We start from the raw sequence: 21140 nt of genomic DNA, 5'->3' as shown, positions 1-21140 counted from the left end.
CTGTGGGAAAGGAGATGCTGTGTCTATGGGAAATGGGATACATTGAGTGTCGGAATTTGAATGCAGCGTCTGTGAGACACGGGAACCAGTGACTGTTGGAAATGGGATGCTGTGACTGTGGTGAAGGAGATGCAGTGACGGAGTGAAATGTGATGCAGTGACTGAGTGAAATGGGATGCAGTGACTGAGTGAAATGTGATGCAGTGACTGAGTGAAATGTGATTCCGTCACTGAGTGAAATATGATGCACTCACTGAGTGTACTGTGATTCAGTCACTGAGTGAACTGTGATTCAGTCACTGAGTGAACTGTGATGCAGTCACTGAGTGAAATCGGATGCAGTGGCTGAGTGAAATGGGATGCAGTGACTGAGTGAAATGAGATGCAGTGACTGAGTGAAATGAGATGCAGTGACTGAGTGAAATGGGATGCAGTGCCTGAGGGACATGGGATGCAGTGACTGAGGGAAATGGGATGCAGTGACAGAGTGACATGAGCTACAGTGACAGAGGTACTGGGAAGGAGTTTCTGAGTTAATAGGGAATGGAGTGCACTGACTGAGGGAAATGGGATACAGTGACTGACTGAAAAGGGACGCACTGACTGAGTGAAATGGGATGCAGTGACTGAGGGACATGGGATGCAGTGACTGTTGGGAATGTGATTTAGTCACTGAGTGAAATTGGAAGCAGTCGCTCAGTGAAATGGGATGCATCACTGAGTGCAATGGGATGCATTGACTGGGTGAAATGGGATGCAGTGACTGAGTGAAATCGGATGCAGTGACTGACGGAAATGGGATGCAGTGACTGAGGGAAATGGGGTGCATTATTTGTAGGAAGAACGATGCACTCACTGAGTGAAATGAGATGATGAGACTGAGGGCAAGGAAGATGCTGTGACTATGGGAAATGGGATGCACTGAGTGTGGGAAGTTGAATGCAGCGTCTGTGAGATACGGGAAACAGTGACTGATGGAAATGGGATGCAGTAACTGTGTTGAAGGAGATACAGTGACTGAGTGAAATGGGATGCAGTGACTGAGTGAAATGGGATGCAGTGACTGCGTGAAATGCGATGCAGTGACTGAGTGAAATGTGATTCAGTCACTGAGTGAATTGGGATGCAGTCACTGAGTGAAATGGGATGCAGTGACTGATGGAAATTGGATGCAGTGACAGATTGACATGAGCTGCAGTCACTGAGTGAAATGAGATGCATTGTTTGATGGAAATATGATGCAGTAACTGACGGAAATGAGATGCAGTGACTGAAGGAAATGGGATGCAGTGACCGAGTGAAATGAGATGCAGTGACTGAGCGAAATGGGATGCAGTATTTGTGGGAAGTAGGATTCAATCACTGATTGAAATGAGATGCAGAGACTGTGGGAAAGGAGATGCTGTGTCTGTGGGAAATGGGATACATTGAGTGTCGGAATTTGAATGCAGCGTCTGTGAGACACGGGAACCAGTGACTGATGGAAATGGGATGCTGTGACTGTGGTGAAGGAGATGCAGTGATGGAGTGAATTGGGATGCAGTGACTGAGTGAAATGTGATTCCGTCACTGAGTGAAATATGATGCACTCACTGAGTGTACTGTGATTCAGTCACTGAGTGAACTGTGATGCAGTCACTGAGTGAAATAGGATGCAGTGGCTGAGTGAAATGGGAAGCAGTGACTGAGTGAAATGGGATGCAGTGACTGAGTGAAATGAGATGCAGTGACTGAGTGAAATGAGATGCAGTGACTGAGTGAAATGGGATGCAGTGACTGAGGGACATGGGATGCAGTGACTGAGGGAAATGGGATGCAGTGACAGAGTGACATGAGCTGCAGTGACAGAGCTACTGGGAAGGAGTTTCTGAGTTAATAGGGAATGGAGTGCACTGACTGAGGGAAATAGGATACAGTGACTGACTGAAAAGGGACGCACTGACTGAGTGAAATGGGATGCAGTGACTGAGGGACATGGGATGCAGTGACTGAGGGACATGGGAGGCAGTGACTTAGGGACATGGGATGCAGTGACTTAGGGACATGGGATGCAGTGACTTAGGGACATGGGATGCAGTGACTTAGGGACATGGGATGCAGTGACACACGGACATGGGATGCAGTGACACACGGACATGGGATGCAGTGACTGAGGGAATTGGGATGCAGTGACTGCGTGAAATGGGATGCAGTGACTGAGTGAAATGCGATGCAGTGACTGAGTGCAATGTGATGCAGTGACTGCTTGAAATGGGATGCATCACTGAGTGCAATGGGATGCAGTGACTGGGTGAAATGGGTTGCAGTGACTGATGGAAATTGGATGCAGTGACAGAGTGACATGAGCTGTTGTGTCTGATGGAAATGTGATGCAGTGACTGAGGGAAATTGGATGCAGTGACTGAGGGAAATGAGATGCAGTGAGTGTGGGAAATTGAATTCATCGTCTGTGAGATACGGGAAACAGTGACTGATGGAAATGATGCAGTGACTGTGGTGAAGGAGATGCAGTGATTGAGTAAATGGGATGCAGTGACTGAGTGAAATGTGATGCAGTGACTAAGTGAAATGTGATCCAGTGACTGAGTGAAATGTGATGCAGTGACTGAGTGAAATGGGATGCACTGACCGAGTGAAATGGGATGCAGTGACTGAGGGAAATGGGATGCAGTCACTGAGTGAATTGCGACGCAGAGACTGAGGGAAAGGAGATGCTGTGACGATGGGAAATGGGATGCAGTGAGTGTGGGAAATTGAATGCAGCGTCTGTGAGATAAGGGAAACAGTGACTGATGGAAATGCGATGCAGTGACTATGGTGAAGGAGATGCAGTGATTGAGTGAAATGGGATGCAGTGACTGAGTAAAATACGATGCAGTGACTGAGTGAAATGTGATGCAGTGACTGACTGAAATGGGTTGCAGTGACTGTGGTGAAGGAGATGCAGTGACTGCCTGAAATGGGATGCAGTGACTGACTGAAATGGGATGCAGTGACTGAGTGAAATGGGATGCAGTGACTGAGGGAAATGAGATGCAGTGATTGTGTGAAATGGGATGCTGTGACTGAGGGAAATGGGATGCTGTGACTGAGTGAAATGGGATGCAGTGACTGAGGGAAATGGGATGCAGTGACTGAGGGAAATGGAATGCAGTGACTGAGGGAAATGGGATGCAGTGACTCAGGGAAATGGGATGCAGTGACTCAGGGAAATGCGATGCAGTGATTGAGTGAAATGGGATGCAGTGACTGATGCAAATGGGATACATTGACTTAGGGAAATGGCTTGCAGTGACTGCTTGAAATGGGATGCAGTGACTGATGGAAATGGGACGCAGTGACTGAGGGAAATGGGATGCAGTGACTGAAGGAAATGAGATGCAGTGTCTGAGTGAAATGGGATGCAGTGAGTGTGTGAAATGGGATGCAGTGACTGATGCAAATGGGATACATTGACTGAGGGAAATGGGTTGCAGTGACTGAGGGAAATGGGATGCAGTGACTGAAAGACATGGGATGCAGTGACTGAGGGAAATGAGATGCAGTGACTGATGGAAATGGGACGCAGTGACTGAGGGAAATGGGATGCAGTGACTGAAGGAAATGAGATGCAGTGTCTGAGTGAAATGGGGTGCAGTGACTATGGTGAAGGGGATGCAGCGACTGAGTGAAATGGGATGCAGTGACTGAGTGAAATGAGATGCAGTGACTGAGAGAAATGAGATGCACTGACTGTGGGAAATGGGATGCAGTGACTGAGGGAAATGAGACGCAGTGTCTGAGTGAAATGGGATGCAGTGATTGTGTGAAATGGGATGCAGTGATTGTGTGAAATGGGATGCTGTGACTGAGGAAAATGGGATGCAGTGACTGAGGGAAATGGGATGCACTGACTCAGGGAAATGGGATACAGTGATTGAGTGAAATGGGATGCAGTGACTGATGCAAATTGGATGCAATCACTGAGTGAATTGCAATGCAAAGACTGAGGGAAAGGTGATGCTGTGACGATGGGAAATGGGATGCAGTGAGGGTGGGAAATTGAATGCAGCGTCTGTGAGATACGGGAAACAGTGACTGATGGAAATTGGACGCAGTGACTGTGGTGAAGGAGATGCAGTGATTGAGTGAAATGGGATGCAGTGACTGAGTAAAATACGATGCAGTGACTGAGTGAAATGTGATGCAGTGACTGCGTGAAATGGGATGCAGTGACTGTGGTGAAGGAGATGCAGTAACTGAAGGAAATGTGATGCAGTGACTGAGTGAAATGGGATGCAGTGACTGAGGGAAATGGGATGCAGTGACAGAGGGAAATGGGATGCACTCACAGAGTGACATAAACTGCAGTGTCTGATGGAAATGTGATGCAGTACCTGATGGAAATGGGATGCAGTGACTGAGGTACTGGTAAGGAGTGACTGAGTTCATGGGGATGCAGTGCCCGAGCGGACTTGGGGAGCAGTGAGTGAGGGAAATGGGATACAGTGCCTGAGTGAAATGAGATGCAGTGACTGAGGGAAATGGGATGCAGTGACTGAGTGAAATGAGATGCAGTGACTGAGAGAAATGGGATGCAGTGACTGAGGGACATGGGAAGCATTGACTGAGTGAAATGCGATGCAGAGACTGAGGGAAAGGAGATGCTGTGACGATGGGAAATGGGATACAGTGAGTGTGGGAAATTGAATGCAGCGCCCGTGAGATACGGGAAACAGTGACTGATGGAAATGGAATGCAGTGACTATGGTGAAGGAGATGCAGTGACTGAGTGAAATGGGATGCAGTGACTGTGTGAAACGTGATGCAGTGACTGAGTGAAATGTGATGCAGTGACTGAGAGAAATGTGATGCAGTGACTGAGTGAAATGGGATGCAGTCTCTGAGTGAAATGTGTTGCAGTCACTGAGTGAAATGGGACGCATCACTGAATGAAATGGGATCCAGTGATTGACAGAAATGGGATGCAGTGACTGTAGGAAATTGAATGTAGTGACTGAGTGAAATGGGATGCATTGTCTGATGGAAATGGGATGCAGTGTCTAATGGAAATGGGATGCAGTGTCTCGGCGAAAGGAGATGCAGTGTCTCGGGGAAAGGAAATGCAGTGACTGAGTGAAATGGGATGCAGTGACTGAGTGAAATGGGATGCAGTGACTCCTTGAAATGGGATCCAGTGACTGAGGGAAATGGGACACCGTGACTGAGTGAAATGGGATGCAGTGACAGCGTGAAAGGGGATGCAGTGACTGCTTGAAATGGGATCCAGTGACTGAGTGAAATGGGATGCAGTGACTGAGTGAAATTCGATTCAGTCACTGAGTGAAATGGGATGCAGTGACTGAGTGAAATCGGATGCAGTGACTGACGGAAATGGGATGCAGTGACTGAGGGAAATGGGGTGCATTATTTGTGGGAAGAAGGATGCAATCACTGAGTGAAATGAGATGATGAGACTGAGGGTAAGGAAGATGCGGTGACTATGGGAAATGGGATGCACTGAGTGTGGGAAATTGAATGCAGCGTCTGTGAGATACGGGAAACAGTGACTGATGGAAATGGGATGCAGTGACTGAGTGAAATGGGATGCAGTGACTGCGTGAAATGCGATGCAGTGACTGAGAGAAATGTGATTCAGTCACTGAGTGAATTGGGATGCAGTCACTGAGTGAAATGGGATGCATCACTGAGTGAAATGGGATGCAGTGACTGATGGAAATTGGATGCAGTGACTGAGGGAAATGAGATGCAGTGTCTGAGTGAAATGGGATGCAGTGATTGTGTGAAATGGGATGCAGTGATTGTGTGAAATGGGATGCTGTGACTGAGGAAAATGGGATGCAGTGACTGAGGGAAATGGGATGCAGTGACTCAGGGAAATGGGATACAGTGATTGAGTGAAATGGGATGCAGTGACTGATGCAAATTGGATGCAATCACTGAGTGAATTGCAATGCAAAGACTGAGGGAAAGGTGATGCTGTGACGATGGGAAATGGGATGCAGTGAGGGTGGGAAATTGAATGCAGCGTCTGTGAGATACGGGAAACAGTGACTGATGGAAATTGGACGCAGTGACTGTGGTGAAGGAGATGCAGTGATTGAGTGAAATGGGATGCAGTGACTGAGTAAAATACGATGCAGTGACTGAGTGAAATGTGATGCAGTGACTGCGTGAAATGGGATGCAGTGACTGTGGTGAAGGAGATGCAGTAACTGAAGGAAATGTGATGCAGTGACTGAGTGAAATGGGATGCAGTGACTGAGGGAAATGGGATGCAGTGACAGAGGGAAATGGGATGCACTCACAGAGTGACATGAACTGCAGTGTCTGATGGAAATGTGATGCAGTACCTGATGGAAATGGGATGCAGTGACTGAGGTACTGGTAAGGAGTGATTGAGTTCATGGGGATGCAGTGCCCGAGCGGACTTGGGGAGCAGTGAGTGAGGGAAATGGGATACAGTGCCTGAGTGAAATGAGATGCAGTGACTGAGGGAAATGGGATGCAGTGACTGAGTGAAATGAGATGCAGTGACTGAGAGAAATGGGATGCAGTGACTGAGGGACATGGGAAGCATTGACTGAGTGAAATGCGATGCAGAGACTGAGGGAAAGGAGATGCTGTGACGATGGGAAATGGGATACAGTGAGTGTGGGAAATTGAATGCAGCGCCCGTGAGATACGGGAAACAGTGACTGATGGAAATGGAATGCAGTGACTATGGTGAAGGAGATGCAGTGACTGAGTGAAATGGGATGCAGTGACTGTGTGAAACGTGATGCAGTGACTGAGTGAAATGTGATGCAGTGACTGAGAGAAATGTGATGCAGTGACTGAGTGAAATGGGATGCAGTGACTAAGTGAAGTGGGATGCAGTGACTGAGTGAAATGGGATGCAGTCTCTGAGTGAAATGTGTTGCAGTCACTGAGTGAAATGGGACGCATCACTGAATGAAATGGGATCCAGTGATTGACAGAAATGGGATGCAGTGACTGTAGGAAATTGAATGTAGTGACTGAGTGAAATGGGATGCATTGTCTGATGGAAATGGGATGCAGTGTCTAATGGAAATGGGATGCAGTGTCTCGGCGAAAGGAGATGCAGTGTCTCGGGGAAAGGAAATGCAGTGACTGAGTGAAATGGGATGCAGTGACTGAGTGAAATGGGATGCAGTGACTCCTTGAAATGGGATCCAGTGACTGAGGGAAATGGGACACCGTGACTGAGTGAAATGGGATGCAGTGACAGCGTGAAAGGGGATGCAGTGACTGCTTGAAATGGGATCCAGTGACTGAGTGAAATGGGATGCAGTGACTGAGTGAAATTCGATTCAGTCACTGAGTGAAATGGGATGCAGTGACTGAGTGAAATCGGATGCAGTGACTGACGGAAATGGGATGCAGTGACTGAGGGAAATGGGGTGCATTATTTGTGGGAAGAAGGATGCAATCACTGAGTGAAATGAGATGATGAGACTGAGGGTAAGGAAGATGCGGTGACTATGGGAAATGGGATGCACTGAGTGTGGGAAATTGAATGCAGCGTCTGTGAGATACGGGAAACAGTGACTGATGGAAATGGGATGCAGTGACTGAGTGAAATGGGATGCAGTGACTGCGTGAAATGCGATGCAGTGACTGAGAGAAATGTGATTCAGTCACTGAGTGAATTGGGATGCAGTCACTGAGTGAAATGGGATGCATCACTGAGTGAAATGGGATGCAGTGACTGATGGAAATTGGATGCAGTGACAGAGTGACATGAGGTGCAGTCACTGAGTGAAATGAGATGCATTGTTTGATGGAAATATGATGCAGTAACTGACGGAAATGAGATGCAGTGACTGAAGGAAATGGGATGCAGTGACCGAGTGAAATGAGATGCAGTGTCTGAGCGAAATGGGATGCAGTATTTGAAGGAAGTAGGATTCAATCACTGATTGAAATGAGATGCAGAGACTGTGGGAAAGGAGATGCTGTGTCTATGGGAAATGGGATACATTGAGTGTCGGAATTTGAATGCAGCGTCTGTGAGACACGGGAACCAGTGACTGATGGAAATGGGATGCTGTGACTGTGGTGAAGGAGATGCAGTGCTGGAGTGAATTGGGATGCAGTGACTGAGTGAAATGTGATTCCGTCACTGAGTGAAATGGGACGCATCACTGAATGAAATGGGATCCAGTGATTGACAGAAATGGGATGCAGTGACTGTAGGAAATTGAATGTAGTGACTGAGTGAAATGGGATGCATTGTCTGATGGAAATGGGATGCAGTGTCTAATGGAAATGGGATGCAGTGTCTTGGCGAAAGGAGATGCAGTGTCTCGGGGAAAGGAAATGCAGTGACTGAGTGAAATGGGATGCTGTGACGGCGTGAAATGCGATGCAGTGACTGAGTGAAATGGGACGCAGTGACAGCGTGAAATGGGATGCAGTGACTCCTTGAAATGGGATCCAGTGACTGAGGGAAATGGGACACCGTGACTGAGTGAAATGTGATGCAGTGACTGAGTGAAATGGGATGCAGTGACAGCGTGAAATGGGATGCTGTGACTCATTGAAATGGGATCCAGTGACTGAGGGAAATGGGACACCGTGACTGAGTGAAATGGGGTGCAGTGACAGCGTGAAAGGGGATGCAGTGACTGCTTGAAATGGGATCCAGTGACTGAGTGAAATGGGATGCAGTGATTGTGTGAAATGGGATGCTGTGACTGAGGGAAATGGGATGCAGTGACTGAGTGAAATGGGATGCAGTGACTGAGTGAAATGGGATGCAGTGACGGCGTGAAATGCGATGCAGTGACTGAGTGAAATGGGACGCAGTGACAGCGTGAAATGGGATGCAGTGACTCCTTGAAATGGGATCCAGTGACTGAGGGAAATGGGACACCGTGACTGAGTGAAATGTGATGCAGTGACTGAGTGAAATGGGATGCAGTGACAGCGTGAAATGGGATGCAGTGACTCCTTGAAATGGGATCCAGTGACTGAGGGAAATGGGACACCGTGACTGAGTGAAATGGGGTGCAGTGACAGCGTGAAAGGGGATGCAGTTACTGCTTGAAATGGGATCCAGTGACTGAGTGAAATGGGATGCAGTGATTGTGTGAAATGGGATGCTGTGACTGAGGGAAATGGGATGCACTGACTGAGGGAAATGGGATGCAGTGACTCAGGGAAATGGGATACAGTGATTGAGTGAAATGGGATGCAGTGACTGATGCAAATGGGATGCAATCACTGAGTGAATTGCAATGCAAAGACTGAGGGAAAGGTGATGCTGTGACGATGGGAAATGGGATGCAGTGAGGGTGGGAAATTGAATGCAGCGTCTGTGAGATACGGGAAACAGTGACTGATGGAAATTGGACGCAGTGACTGTGGTGAAGGAGATGCAGTGATTGAGTGAAATGGGATGCAGTGACTGAGTAAAATACGATGCAGTGACTGAGTGAAATGTGATGCAGTGACTGCGTGAAATGGGATGCAGTGACTGTGGTGAAGGAGATGCAGTGACTGAAGGAAATGTGATGCAGTGACTGAGTGAAATGGGATGCAGTGACTGAGGGAAATGGGATGCAGTGACAGTGGGAAATGGGATGCAGTGACAGAGTGACATGAACTGCAGTGTCTGATGGAAATGTGATGCAGTACCTGATGGAAATGGGATGCAGTGACTGAGGTACTGGGAAGGAGTGACTGTGTTCATGGGGATGCAGTGCCCGAGCGGACTTGGGGAGCAGTGAGTGAGGGAAATGGGATACAGTGCCTGAGTGAAATGAGATGCAGTGACTGAGGGAAATGGGATGCAGTGACTGAGTGAAATGAGATGCAGTGACTGAGAGAAATGGGATGCAGTGACTGAGGGACATGGGAAGCATTGACTGAGTGAAATGCGATGCAGAGACTGAGGGAAAGGAGATGCTGTGACGATGGGAAATGGGATACAGTGAGTGTGGGAAATTGAATGCAGCGCCTGTGAGATACGGGAAACAGTGACTGATGGAAATGCGATGCAGTGACTATGGTGAAGGAGATGCAGTGATTGAGTGAAATGGGATGCAGTGACTGAGTAAAATACGATGCAGTGACTGAGTGAAATGTGATGCAGTGACTGCGTGAAATGGGATGCAGTGACTGTGGTGAAGGAGATGCAGTGACTGCCTGAAATGGGATGCAGTGACTGACTGAAATGGGATGCAGTGACTGAGTGAAATGGGATGCAGTGACTGAGGGAAATGAGATGCAGTGATTGTGTGAAATGGGATGCTGTGACTGAGGGAAATGGGATGCTGTGACTGAGTGAAATGGGATGCAATGACTGAGGGAAATGGGATGCAGTGACTGAGGGAAATGGAATGCAGTGACTGAGGGAAATGGGATGCAGTGACTCAGGGAAATGGGATGCAGTGACTCAGGGAAATGCGATGCAGTGATTGAGTGAAATGGGATGCAGTGACTGATGCAAATGGGATACATTGACTTAGGGAAATGGCTTGCAGTGACTGAGGGAAATAGGATGCAGTGACTGAAAGACATGGGATGCAGTGACTCAGGGAAATGAGATGCAGTGACCCAGGGAAATGGGATGCAGTAACTGATGGAAATGGGACGCAGTGACTGATGGAAATGGGACGCAGTGACTGAGGGAAATGGGATGCAGTGACTGAAGGAAATGCGATGCAGTGTCTGAGTGAAATGGGATGCAGTGACTGAAAGACATGGGATGCAGTGACTGAGGGAAATGAGATGCAGTGACTGAGGGAAATGGGATGCAGTGACTGAGGGAAATGGGATGCAGTCACTGTGTTGAAGGAGATGCAGTGACTGAGTGAAATGGGATGCAGTGACTGCGTGAAATGCGATGCAGTGACTGAGTGAAATGTGATTCAGTCACTGAGTGAATTGGGATGCAGTCACTGAGTGAAATGGGATGCATCACTGAGTGAAATGGGATGCAGTGACTGATGGAAATTGGATGCAGTGACAGAGTGACATGAGGTGCAGTGACTGAGTGAAATGAGATGCAGTGTCTGATTGAAATGAGATGCAGTGTCTGATTGAAATGTGATGCAGTGACTGAGGGAAATGGGATGCAGTGACTGAGGTACTGGGTAGGAGTGACTGAGTGAAATGGGATGCTGTGACTGAGTGAAATGAGATGCACTGACTGATGGAAATTGGATGCAGTGACAGAGCGACATGAGCTGCAGAGACTGAGTAAAATGAGAAGCATTGAATGCACTGCCTGTGAGATACGGGAAACAGTGACTGATGGAAATGGGATGCAGTGACTGAGGGAAAATGGGTTGCAATGACTGATGGAAATGGGATATAGTGACTGATGGAAATGGGCTGCAGAGACTGTGGGAAATGGGATGCAGTGACTGAGGGAAAATGGGTTGCAATGACTGATGGAAATGGGATATAATGACTGATGAAAATGGGTTGCAGTGACTGCGGGAAATGCGATGCAGAGACTGAGTGAATTGGGATGCAGTGACAAACGGAAATGGATTGCCTTGACTGACGGAAATGGGATGCAGTGATTGACGGAAATGTGATGCAGTGACTGATGGAAATGGGATGCAGTGACTGAGGGAAATGGGTTGCAGTGACTGAGGGAAATGAGATGCAGTGACTGTGGAAAATGGGATGCAGTGACTGAGGGAAATGGGATGCAGTCACAGTGGGAAAATGGGTTGCAATGACTGAGTGAAATGGGATGCAGTGACTGATGGAAATGGGACGCAGTGACTGAGGGAAATGGGATGCAGTGACTGAAGGAAATGAGATGCAGTGTCTGAGTGAAATGGGATGCAGTGATTGTGTGAAATGGGATGCAGTGACTGATGCAAATGGGATGCAGTGACTGATGCAAATGGGATACATTGACTGAGGGAAATGCGTTGCAGTGACTGAGGGAAATGGGATGCAGTGACTGAAAGAAATGAGGTGCAGTGACTGAGGGAAATGGGATGCAGTGACTGAGGGAAATGTGATGCAGTGACTGAGGGAAATGTGATGCAGTGACTGAGGGAAATGGGATGCAGTAACTGTGTTGAAGGAGATGCAGTGACTGAGTGAAATGGGATGCAGTGACTGCGTGAAATGTGATGCAGTGACTGAGTGAAATGTGATTCAGTCTCTGAGTGAATTGGGATGCAGTCTCTGAGTGAAATGGGATGCATCACTGAGTGAAATGGGATGCAGTGACTGATGGAAATTGGATGCAGTGACAGAGTGACATGAGGTGCAGTGACTGAGTGAAATGAGATGCAGTGTCTGATTGAAATGTGATGCAGTGACTGAGGGAAATGGGATGCAGTGACAGAGCGACATGAGCTGAAGAGACTGAGTAAATTGAGAAGCATTGAATGCACTGTCTGTGAGATACGGGAAACAGTGACTGATGGAAATGGGATGCAGTGACTATGGTGAAGGGGATGCAGCGACTGAGTGAAATGGGATGCAGTGACTGAGTGAAATGAGATGCAGTGACTGAGGGAAATGAGATGCAGTGACTGAGGGAAATGGGATGCAGTGACTGAGGGAAATGAGATGCAGTGTCTGAGTGAAATGGGATGCAGTGACTCAGGGAAATGGGATACAGTGATTGAGTGAAATGAGATGCAGTGACTGAGTGAAATGGGATGCAGTGACTGAGTGAATTGCAATGCAAAGACTGAGGGAATGGTGATGCTGTGACGATGGGAAATGGGATGCAGTGAGGGTGGGAAATTGAATGCAGCGTCTGTGAGATACGGGAAACAGGGACTGATGGAAATTGGACGCAGTGACTGTGGTGAAGGAGATGCAGTGATTGAGTGAAATGGGATGCAGTGACTGAGTAAAATACGATGCAGTGACTGAGTGAAATGTGATGCAGTGACTGCGTGAAATGGGATGCAGTGACTGTGGTGAAGGAGATGCAGTGACTGAAGGAAATGTGATGCAGTGACTGAGTGAAATGGGATGCAGTGACTGAGGGAAATGGGATGCAGTGACAGAGTGACATGAACTGCAGTGTCTGATGGAAATGTGATGCAGTACCTGATGGAAATGGGATGCAGTGACTGAGGTACTGGGAAGGAGTGACTGAGTTCATGGGGATGCTGTGCCCGAGCGGACTTGGGGAGCTGTGAGTGAGGGAAATGGGATACAGTGCCTGAGTGAAATGAGATGCAGTGACTGAGGGAAATGGGATGCAGTGACTGAGTGAAATGAGATGCAGTGACTGAGAGAAATGGGATGCAGTGACTGAGGGACATGGGAAGCATTGACTGAGTGAAATGCGATGCAGAGACTGAGGGAAAGGAGATGCTGTGACGATGGGAAATGGGATACAGTGAGTGTGGGAAATTGAATGCAGCGCCTGTGAGATACGGGAAACAGTGACTGATGGAAATGGAATGCAGTGACTATGGTGAAGGAGATGCAGTGACTGAGTGAAATGGGATGCAGTGACTGAGTGAAGTGGGATGCAGTGACTGAGTGAAATGGGATGCAGTCTCTGAGTGAAATGTGTTGCAGTCACTGAGTGAAATGGGACGCATCACTGAACGAAATGGGATCCAGTGATTGACAGAAATGGGATGCAGTGACTGTAGGAAATTGAATGTAGTGACTGAGTGAAATGGGATGCATTGTCTGATGGAAATGGGATGCAGTGTCTAATGGAAATGGGATGCAGTGTTTCGGCGAAAGTAGATGCAGTGTCTCGGGGAAAGGAAATGCAGTGACTGAGTGAAATGGGATGCAGTGACTGCGTGAAATGCGATGCAGTGACTGAGTGAAATGGGACGCAGTGACAGCGTGAAATGGTATGCAGTGACTCCTTGAAATGGGATCCAGTGACTGAGGGAAATGGGACACCGTGACTGAGTGAAATGTGATGCAGTGACTGAGTGAAATGGGATGCAGTGACAGCGTGAAATGGGATGCAGTGACTCCTTGAAATGGGATCCAGTGACTGAGGGAAATGGGACACCGTGACTGAGTGAAATGGGATGCAGTGATAGCGTGAAAGGGGATGCAGTGACTGCTTGAAATGGGATCCAGTGACTGAGTGAAATGGGATGCAGTGACTGAGTGAAATTTGATTCAGTCACTGAGTGAAATGGGATGCAGTCACTGTGTGAAATGGGATGCAGTCACTGAGTGAAATGTGTTGCTGTCACTGAGTGAAATGGGATGCATCACTGAGTGAAATGGGATGCATCACTGAATGAAATGCGATGCAGTGACTGAGAGAAATGCCATGCAGTGACTGAGAGAAATGCGATGCAGTGACTGAGTGAAATGGGATGCAGTGACTGCGTGAAATGGGATGAAGTGAATGAGTGAAATGAGATGCAGTGACTGATGGAAATTGGATGCAGTGACAGCGTGACATGAGCTGCAGTGACTGAGTGAAATGAGATGCAGTGTCTGATGTAAATGTGATGCAGTGACTGAGGTCCTGGGAAGGAGTGAGTGTGTTAATGGGGATGCAGTGCCCGAGCGGGCTTGGGGTGCAGTGACCGAGGGACCTGGGATGCAGTGACTGAGTGAAATGGGATGCAGTGACTGACGGAAATGTGATGCAGTGACTGAGGGAAATGGGATGCAGTGACTGAGGGAAATGGGATGCAATCACTGAGTGAAATGCGATGCAGAGACTGAGGGAAAGGAGATGCTGTGACGATGGGAAATGGGATACAGTGAGTGTGGGAAATTGAATGCAGCGTCTGTGAGATATGGGAAACAGTGACTGATGGAAATTGGACGCAGTGACTGTGGTGAAGGAGATGCAGTGATTGAGTGAAATGGGATGCAGTGACTGAGGGACATGGGATGCAGTGACTGAGGGAAATGGGATGCAGTGACTATGGGAAATGGGTTGCCTTGACTGACGGAAATGGGATGCAGTGATTGACGGAAATTGAATGCAGCCTCAGTGAGAAACAGGATGCAGTGACTGAGTGAAATGGGATGCAGTGACTGAGGGAAGTGGGATGCAGTGACTGAGTGAAATGGGATGTATTGACTGATGGAATTGGGGTGCAGTGATCACATCAGTACTGGGTGATGATCCTGGCCAGGTGTTAGATTTCAAAGTCGTTGATCACCTTGGTGATAGCGATCACAATTCTGTTATGTTTACTTCAGTGATGGAAAGGGATAGGTGTACACCACTGGGCAAGAGTTATAGCTGGCGGAAAGGCAATTACGAAGAGATTATGCAAGATTTAGGGAGCATAGGATGGGGAAGGAAACTGCAGTCGATGGGCACAATAGAAATGTGGAGCTTATTCAGGGAAAAGCTCCTGTGTGTCCTAGATAAGTATGTACCTGTCAGGCCGGGAGGAAGCTGTAGAGCGCGGGAGCCGTGGTTTACGAAGGAAGTGGAATCTCTGGTCAAGAGGAGGCAGAAGGCTTCTGTTACTTTCAGATGTGAAGGCTCAGTTAGTGTGATTGAGGGTTACAAGGTAGCCAGGAAAGACCGAAAGAGAGAGCTCAGAAGATCCAGGAGGAGACATGAGAAGTTGTTGGCGGATAGGTTCAGGGTAAACCCTCAGGCTTTCTATCGGGATTTAAGGAATAAAAGAATGACAAAAGTAAGATGAGGCCCAATCAAGGATAGTAGTGGTAAGTGGTGTGCGGAGTCAGATGAGATAGGGGAAGCGCTAAATGAATATTTTTCAACAGTATTCACTCTTGAAAACCACAATGTTGTCGCGGAGAATACAGACATACAGGCTACTGGACTAAGTGGGATTGAGGTTCACAAGGAAGAGGTTTTTGAAATCCTACAGAGGGTGAAGATAGCTATGTCCCCTGGGCCGGATGGGATTTATCCTCGGATCCTCTGAGAATCCAGGGAGGAGATTGCCGAGCCTTTGGCATTGATCTTTAACTCATCATTGTCTACAGGAATAGTGCCAGATGACTGGAGGATAGCAATTGTGGTTCCCCTGTTCAAGAAGGGGAGTAGAGACAACCCTGGTAATTATCGGCCAGTGAGCCTTACCTGACTTGTCGGTAAAGTGTTGAAAAAGGTTATATGGGATAGGATTTACAATCATCTAGAAAAGAATAAATTGATTCGGGATAGTCAGCACGGTTTTGTGAAGGGAAGGTCGTGCTTCACAAACCTTATTGAGTTCTTTGAGAAGGTGATCAAACAGGTAGATGAGAGTAAACCGGTTGATGTGGTGTATATGGATTAGCAAGGCGTTCGATAAGGTTCCCCATAACAGACTATTGTACAAAATGCAGAGGAATGGAATTGTGGGAGATATAGCAGTTTGGATCGGAAGTTAGCCTGCTGAAAGAAGACAGAGGGTGGTCGTTGATGGGAAACGTTCATCCTGGAGACCAGTTACTGGTGGTGTACCGCAGGGGTGGGTGTTGGGTCCACTGCTGTTTGTCATTTTTATAAATGACCTGGATGAGGGCGTAGAAGGATGGGTTAGTAAATTTGCAGGTGACACGAAGATCGGTGGACTTGTGGATAGTGACAAAGGATTGGTTGCAGAGGGACATAGATCAGCTGCAGAGCTGGTCTGAGAGGTGGCAAATGGAGTTGAATGCAGACAAGTGTGAGGTGATGCACTTTGGTAGGAGTAACCAGAAGGCAAAGTACAGGGCTAATGGTAAGATGCTTAGTAGTGTAGATGAGCAGAGAGATCTTGGTGTCCATGAACACAGATCCTTGAAAGTTGCCACCCAGGGTGACAGGGCTGTTAAGAAGGCATACAGTGTTTTAGCTTTGATTAATAGAGGGATCGAGTTCCGGAACCAAGAGGTTATGGTGAAGCTGTACAAAACTCTGGTGCGGCTGCACTTGGAGTATTGTGCACAGTTCTGGTCACCGCATTATAAGAAGGATGTGGAAGCTTTGAAAAGGGTGCAGAGGAGATTTACTAGGATGTTGCCTGGTATAGAGGGAAGGCCTTAGAATGAATGGCTGAGGGACTTGAGGCTGTTTTCATTAGAGAGAAGAAGGTTGAGAGGTGAATTAATTGAGACATATAAAATAATCAGAGGGTTAGATAGGGTGGATAGGGAGAGCCTTTTTCCTCGGATGGTGACGGCGAACACGAGGGGGCATAGCTTTAAATTGAGGGGTGAAAGATATAGTACAGATGTCAGAGGTAGTTTCTTTACTCAGAGAGTAGTAAGGGAATGGAACGCTTTGCCTGCAACAGTCGTAGATTTGCCAACTTTAGGTACATTTAAGTCGCCATTGGATAAGCATATGGGCGTACATGGAATAGTGCAGGTTAGATGGGCTTGAGATTGGCATGACAGGTCGGCACAAGATCGAGGGCCGAAGGGCCTGTGCTGTGCTGTAATGTTCTATGTTCCTTGGCTAGCTCTCCCTGTGCTCCGTGTGATTTAACTTCCCTCTTGGACTACCGTGAGGAACCTTCTTGAACGCCTTACTGAAGCCCGTATGCGTCCATCTTTCTGCCTTAATCAATGCTCTTGATTACTACTTTAAAAAACTCAATCAAATTACATGAGTTATGATTTCCTGTGCACATGTGTCCTCGGATCCCATGGACTGTTTCCTGTTCTAACAGTCTTCAAATGGGGGATCTTGTCAAAAGCTTTGCTGATGCCCAAGTAGACTGTATCAAATGCATTCCCCTCATGCACACACCTAGTTAGCTCTTCAGTCATAGATTCATAGAGTCATACAGCACAGAATCAGGACCTTCAGTCCCAATCATCTGAACTGATTAGGTGTCCCAAACTTAACCGGTCCTATTTGCCTGTGTTTGGTATCTGTCTAAACCTTTCCTAATTGTGTACCTGTCCAAATGTCTTTTAAATACAGCAATTTTATCTGCCTCGACCACATCTGTTGGCAGCTCCTTCCATTCACGAACCCCACCCCCCACCACCCCTTGTGGAAAGTTGGTTGAAAGTCAAAGCTGTGAATGTTAGAGATTCATCAACAAACCTCTTGCTGTCAACTGAAAGAAACCAGAGCTGATAAATCTCATTAGTAAACAAAATAATGGTTCTCCAGATTTCGGAACCATTATTTAGTAATTCCTCTTTTAATAGCTCTCACACAGTTGGCTGTCACTGAGGGGACTTCTCCTTGTACATTTCCTGCCATTAACCCAGTGCACTCTACAGGGACAGAAGACAGTAAAACTAAATAAAGAAACTCTAATTCAAAGAAAGAAGAATTATGGAAATGTCCTGCCCTCACCCCTTCTTTCCTCACAACCGCTCCCCACCCCTTTCACAAAGAACGATCAAACGAATGCTGTTGTAACATCTTACTTTGTTCCAATCCCAGTTTATTTGTTGCTGAAACAGACTTTCTTGCTATTGGTCCCTTTGCACTTAATTATTCCAATGCACCCTGCGCACCTCCCGCTTTCTATTCTCGATAAAATCAGGGTCTTCTGCTGTTTGTGTTAACCGTTCATAGCACATCCTGTGCCCCTTGACCTGCATCAAATCCAAGTTCAGCAAATCCTCAATTTTAATATTAATTAATAAACTCTAGTTTCGGTTTCAAATCCCTCCACGGTCTTGAATCCCTCCCCTAATCTCTGTAATCCCCTCCAGTCTCCTAGTTTTCAGAGCTATCTACAGTCTTACACTAACTCATTCCTGAACATTTCCAGTTGTAGTTAGCTCACAGGTGGCATTGCTGTGAGCTGCCAAGGTACTAACACTGGAATTTCTTTCCTCAACCAGTTATTCCTCATTTCGTACACTGAGCATGAGTGACCTGCAGTGAGGTCTCAAGGAATTGGTGCCAGTTCACCAGAGGATGAAGTCACACTCCATTTCAGCTACAGGGGATTCAGATGAGAACTGCAATGGGGATGGGGTGGCCGACAGAAGAAGGATTGGTGCATTGGCAGGTTAGAAAGCCTGCCATTAATGTCACGGAGCAGGAAAGACTCTGGCTTCAATCTGGCGCAGTGTTTGGAACCCATCCACTCCAGCACTGAGTTGTGGCCAACCTGATGGGAACAGTTACAGATTGAGTCATGATTGGTATCTCTGCTCAGAAAAAGCAGAAGCTGTTGTGGTACAGTCGTGGGTGGGCCCTTCTGGAGCTAGAGTTACTCAGGATAAACACAATAAAAATCATCAGCTTTCACCTGCAGTGCCACAGTCACAGGGATCGCACTCTGTGGGAGCATTAAGCAAGAAAAAGGCACCTGTAATACTGGTATGAAGGAAATAAATGAGGGCAGTTGATATTTGCATGCATTATGGCATAGATTGTTCAACATTATTGTTTTGAAATATCGATATTGTGATGGCATTTACTGTTGTTTGTAGACAAGTGGTGCAGTGGTAGTCAACAGCCAAGGAGAGGGAAGGTTCAGCCTTGTTAGTGGAATTTGAGCTTACATTTACCTGTATTACAGTTGGTCGAGTGGATCACAGAAAGTCTGGCAACAAAAAAGCTGCAATGGTTACCTCCTCACTGCTTCCAACTCCTCCTCTTTCTCAGCTGGTGCCCGATCACTGGCAGCGACAGCGTACCCTCATGATGCCAAGGTTGGAGACTATCAAGAATCATGATGACACCGGCCCTTCTCTGTACTGCAGGACTGCCCCAGAGTGCTCCAGGCAGCAGAAACAACATTGAACTACTCCAGTGGTCTGCACCATTACATTTCCTGTGGTACTTTATGCAGCCCCTCTGAGTGTGTAATACACACTCCCATATGGACCACGTCATCAAACAAAGGCTCTTGTCACCTCCTCGTTACTTCAAGTTGTTCAAATGAGGATGGCAGGGCAGAATATTGAAGAATTATTACAAAGTCTTCTGTTCAGTATCCTGCTGCTCTCTGACAAGGAAAACTGAAATGTACTTGATTTTCATGTAATTTTGATTCCCATTACAGGTCCTTATGGGAACAGGAAAAATGACAAGCTGGAAAATTTTGCAAGTAATCTTTGGGCCAGCCTGGAATCTTCCCATCCTCTGGCCATGACCTTGTGACCCTGCTTGGAGGTTGTAGTTTCAGAAGTGATCAATTCCAGTGAGGATGTCTGTACTAAGGTGAAAGCTCACGCACAGTTCTTCACGACGGGAAAAATGGCTCCATTCAGACTCTGGAGATTCAGGTATCCCACTGAGAATCGTTGTCTCCTTCATCATTCACCTTATTCCAGTCACCTGTCCTGCTCTGTGTGATTTCTGTCCATTCTCTCAGTCATGCTTGTCTGAGGGGATCGCCACTACTGTAGCCCTGTTGTTGACTTGTGCAGTATCCTCACAGTCAGGGAATGCTTCCCCATTCCTGAGAGATTTCAGCTGGCTTAAACAGCTCTGAAAACCACTAAACACTTTTACAAGAGTCAGCGGAAATCCACTTGCATCTAACCTGTAAGTAGTTGGTGATATCTCTATCCTCACTGCACTGGATTAAGAGAGGATTGTAACTGGAATACTGAGGTCAAAACATATACCATTAGCATCCAAGCAGCATTACGCATACTTCCATCAGAATGTGAATCAGATGACAGGGATTATACCTAGCACTTGGAGAACTGACAGAAACCCCAGGTTACCTTGTCAGGAAAGTTCCAGTGAATGAAGTGCCAACCGAGCACTTAGCATTCGGGGGCAGTCTGTGGCTAAAACCCCACTCACTGAGAGATGCTGGCCAAACAGAGACTAGTGTCTCGCCATTGCAGGTGGTGCCACCAGGAAGGGTGGCTGATGCTGGTACTGCAAATAATCCAATGCTATTAGTGAGTCATGAACAAATTGGGGTCGTGGGAGAGGTTTTCTGGCCAGGGAATCAGGAGGTTGTAAGAAAAGGTAGTCAGGTGCTATCTGTTTGCCATCGCTACTAATATGGCATGGCGGATCAATGGTTAGCACTGCTGCCTCACAGCTCCAGGGACCCAGGTTCAATTCCAACCTCAGGTGACTGTCTGTGTGGAGTTTGCACATTCTGTATATGTCTGCATGGGTTTCCTCTGGGTGCTCCAGTTTCCTCCCACAGTCCAAAGATGTGCAGGTTAGATGGCTTGGCCATGCTAAGTTGCCCAGAGTGTCCAGGTATGTGTGGGTTAGGTGGGTTATAGTGGAATGGGTGTGGGTGGAATGCTACATCCAGCTCTACACCTTGTTATCTCTGTTGTAG

The 21140-nt window shown here is 47.3% G+C and overlaps 1 long non-coding RNA gene and 1 pseudogene across 1 annotated transcript in view; one reads left to right on the top strand and one right to left on the bottom strand.

Annotated features, from left to right (window-relative positions):
• Positions 1-19537, top strand: part of LOC132206958 (uncharacterized) — an 84266-nt gene extending 64729 nt beyond the window's left edge. Inside the window, exon 3 of the long non-coding RNA XR_009443248.1 lies at positions 19404-19537. This is a non-coding gene — a long non-coding RNA (uncharacterized LOC132206958). The remainder of the gene's footprint in view (positions 1-19403) is intronic.
• LOC132206905 (utrophin-like) overlaps positions 1-21140 on the bottom strand; it is a 615509-nt pseudogene that overhangs the window by 432179 nt on the left and 162190 nt on the right.

Source organism: Stegostoma tigrinum, chromosome 44 (assembly GCF_030684315.1).
Source record: "Stegostoma tigrinum isolate sSteTig4 chromosome 44, sSteTig4.hap1, whole genome shotgun sequence".
NCBI classification, from domain to species: Eukaryota; Metazoa; Chordata; class Chondrichthyes; order Orectolobiformes; family Stegostomatidae; genus Stegostoma; species Stegostoma tigrinum.
The sequence above is the reverse complement of the archived record's forward strand: the minus strand, read 5'-3'. Positions and strand labels throughout refer to the sequence as shown.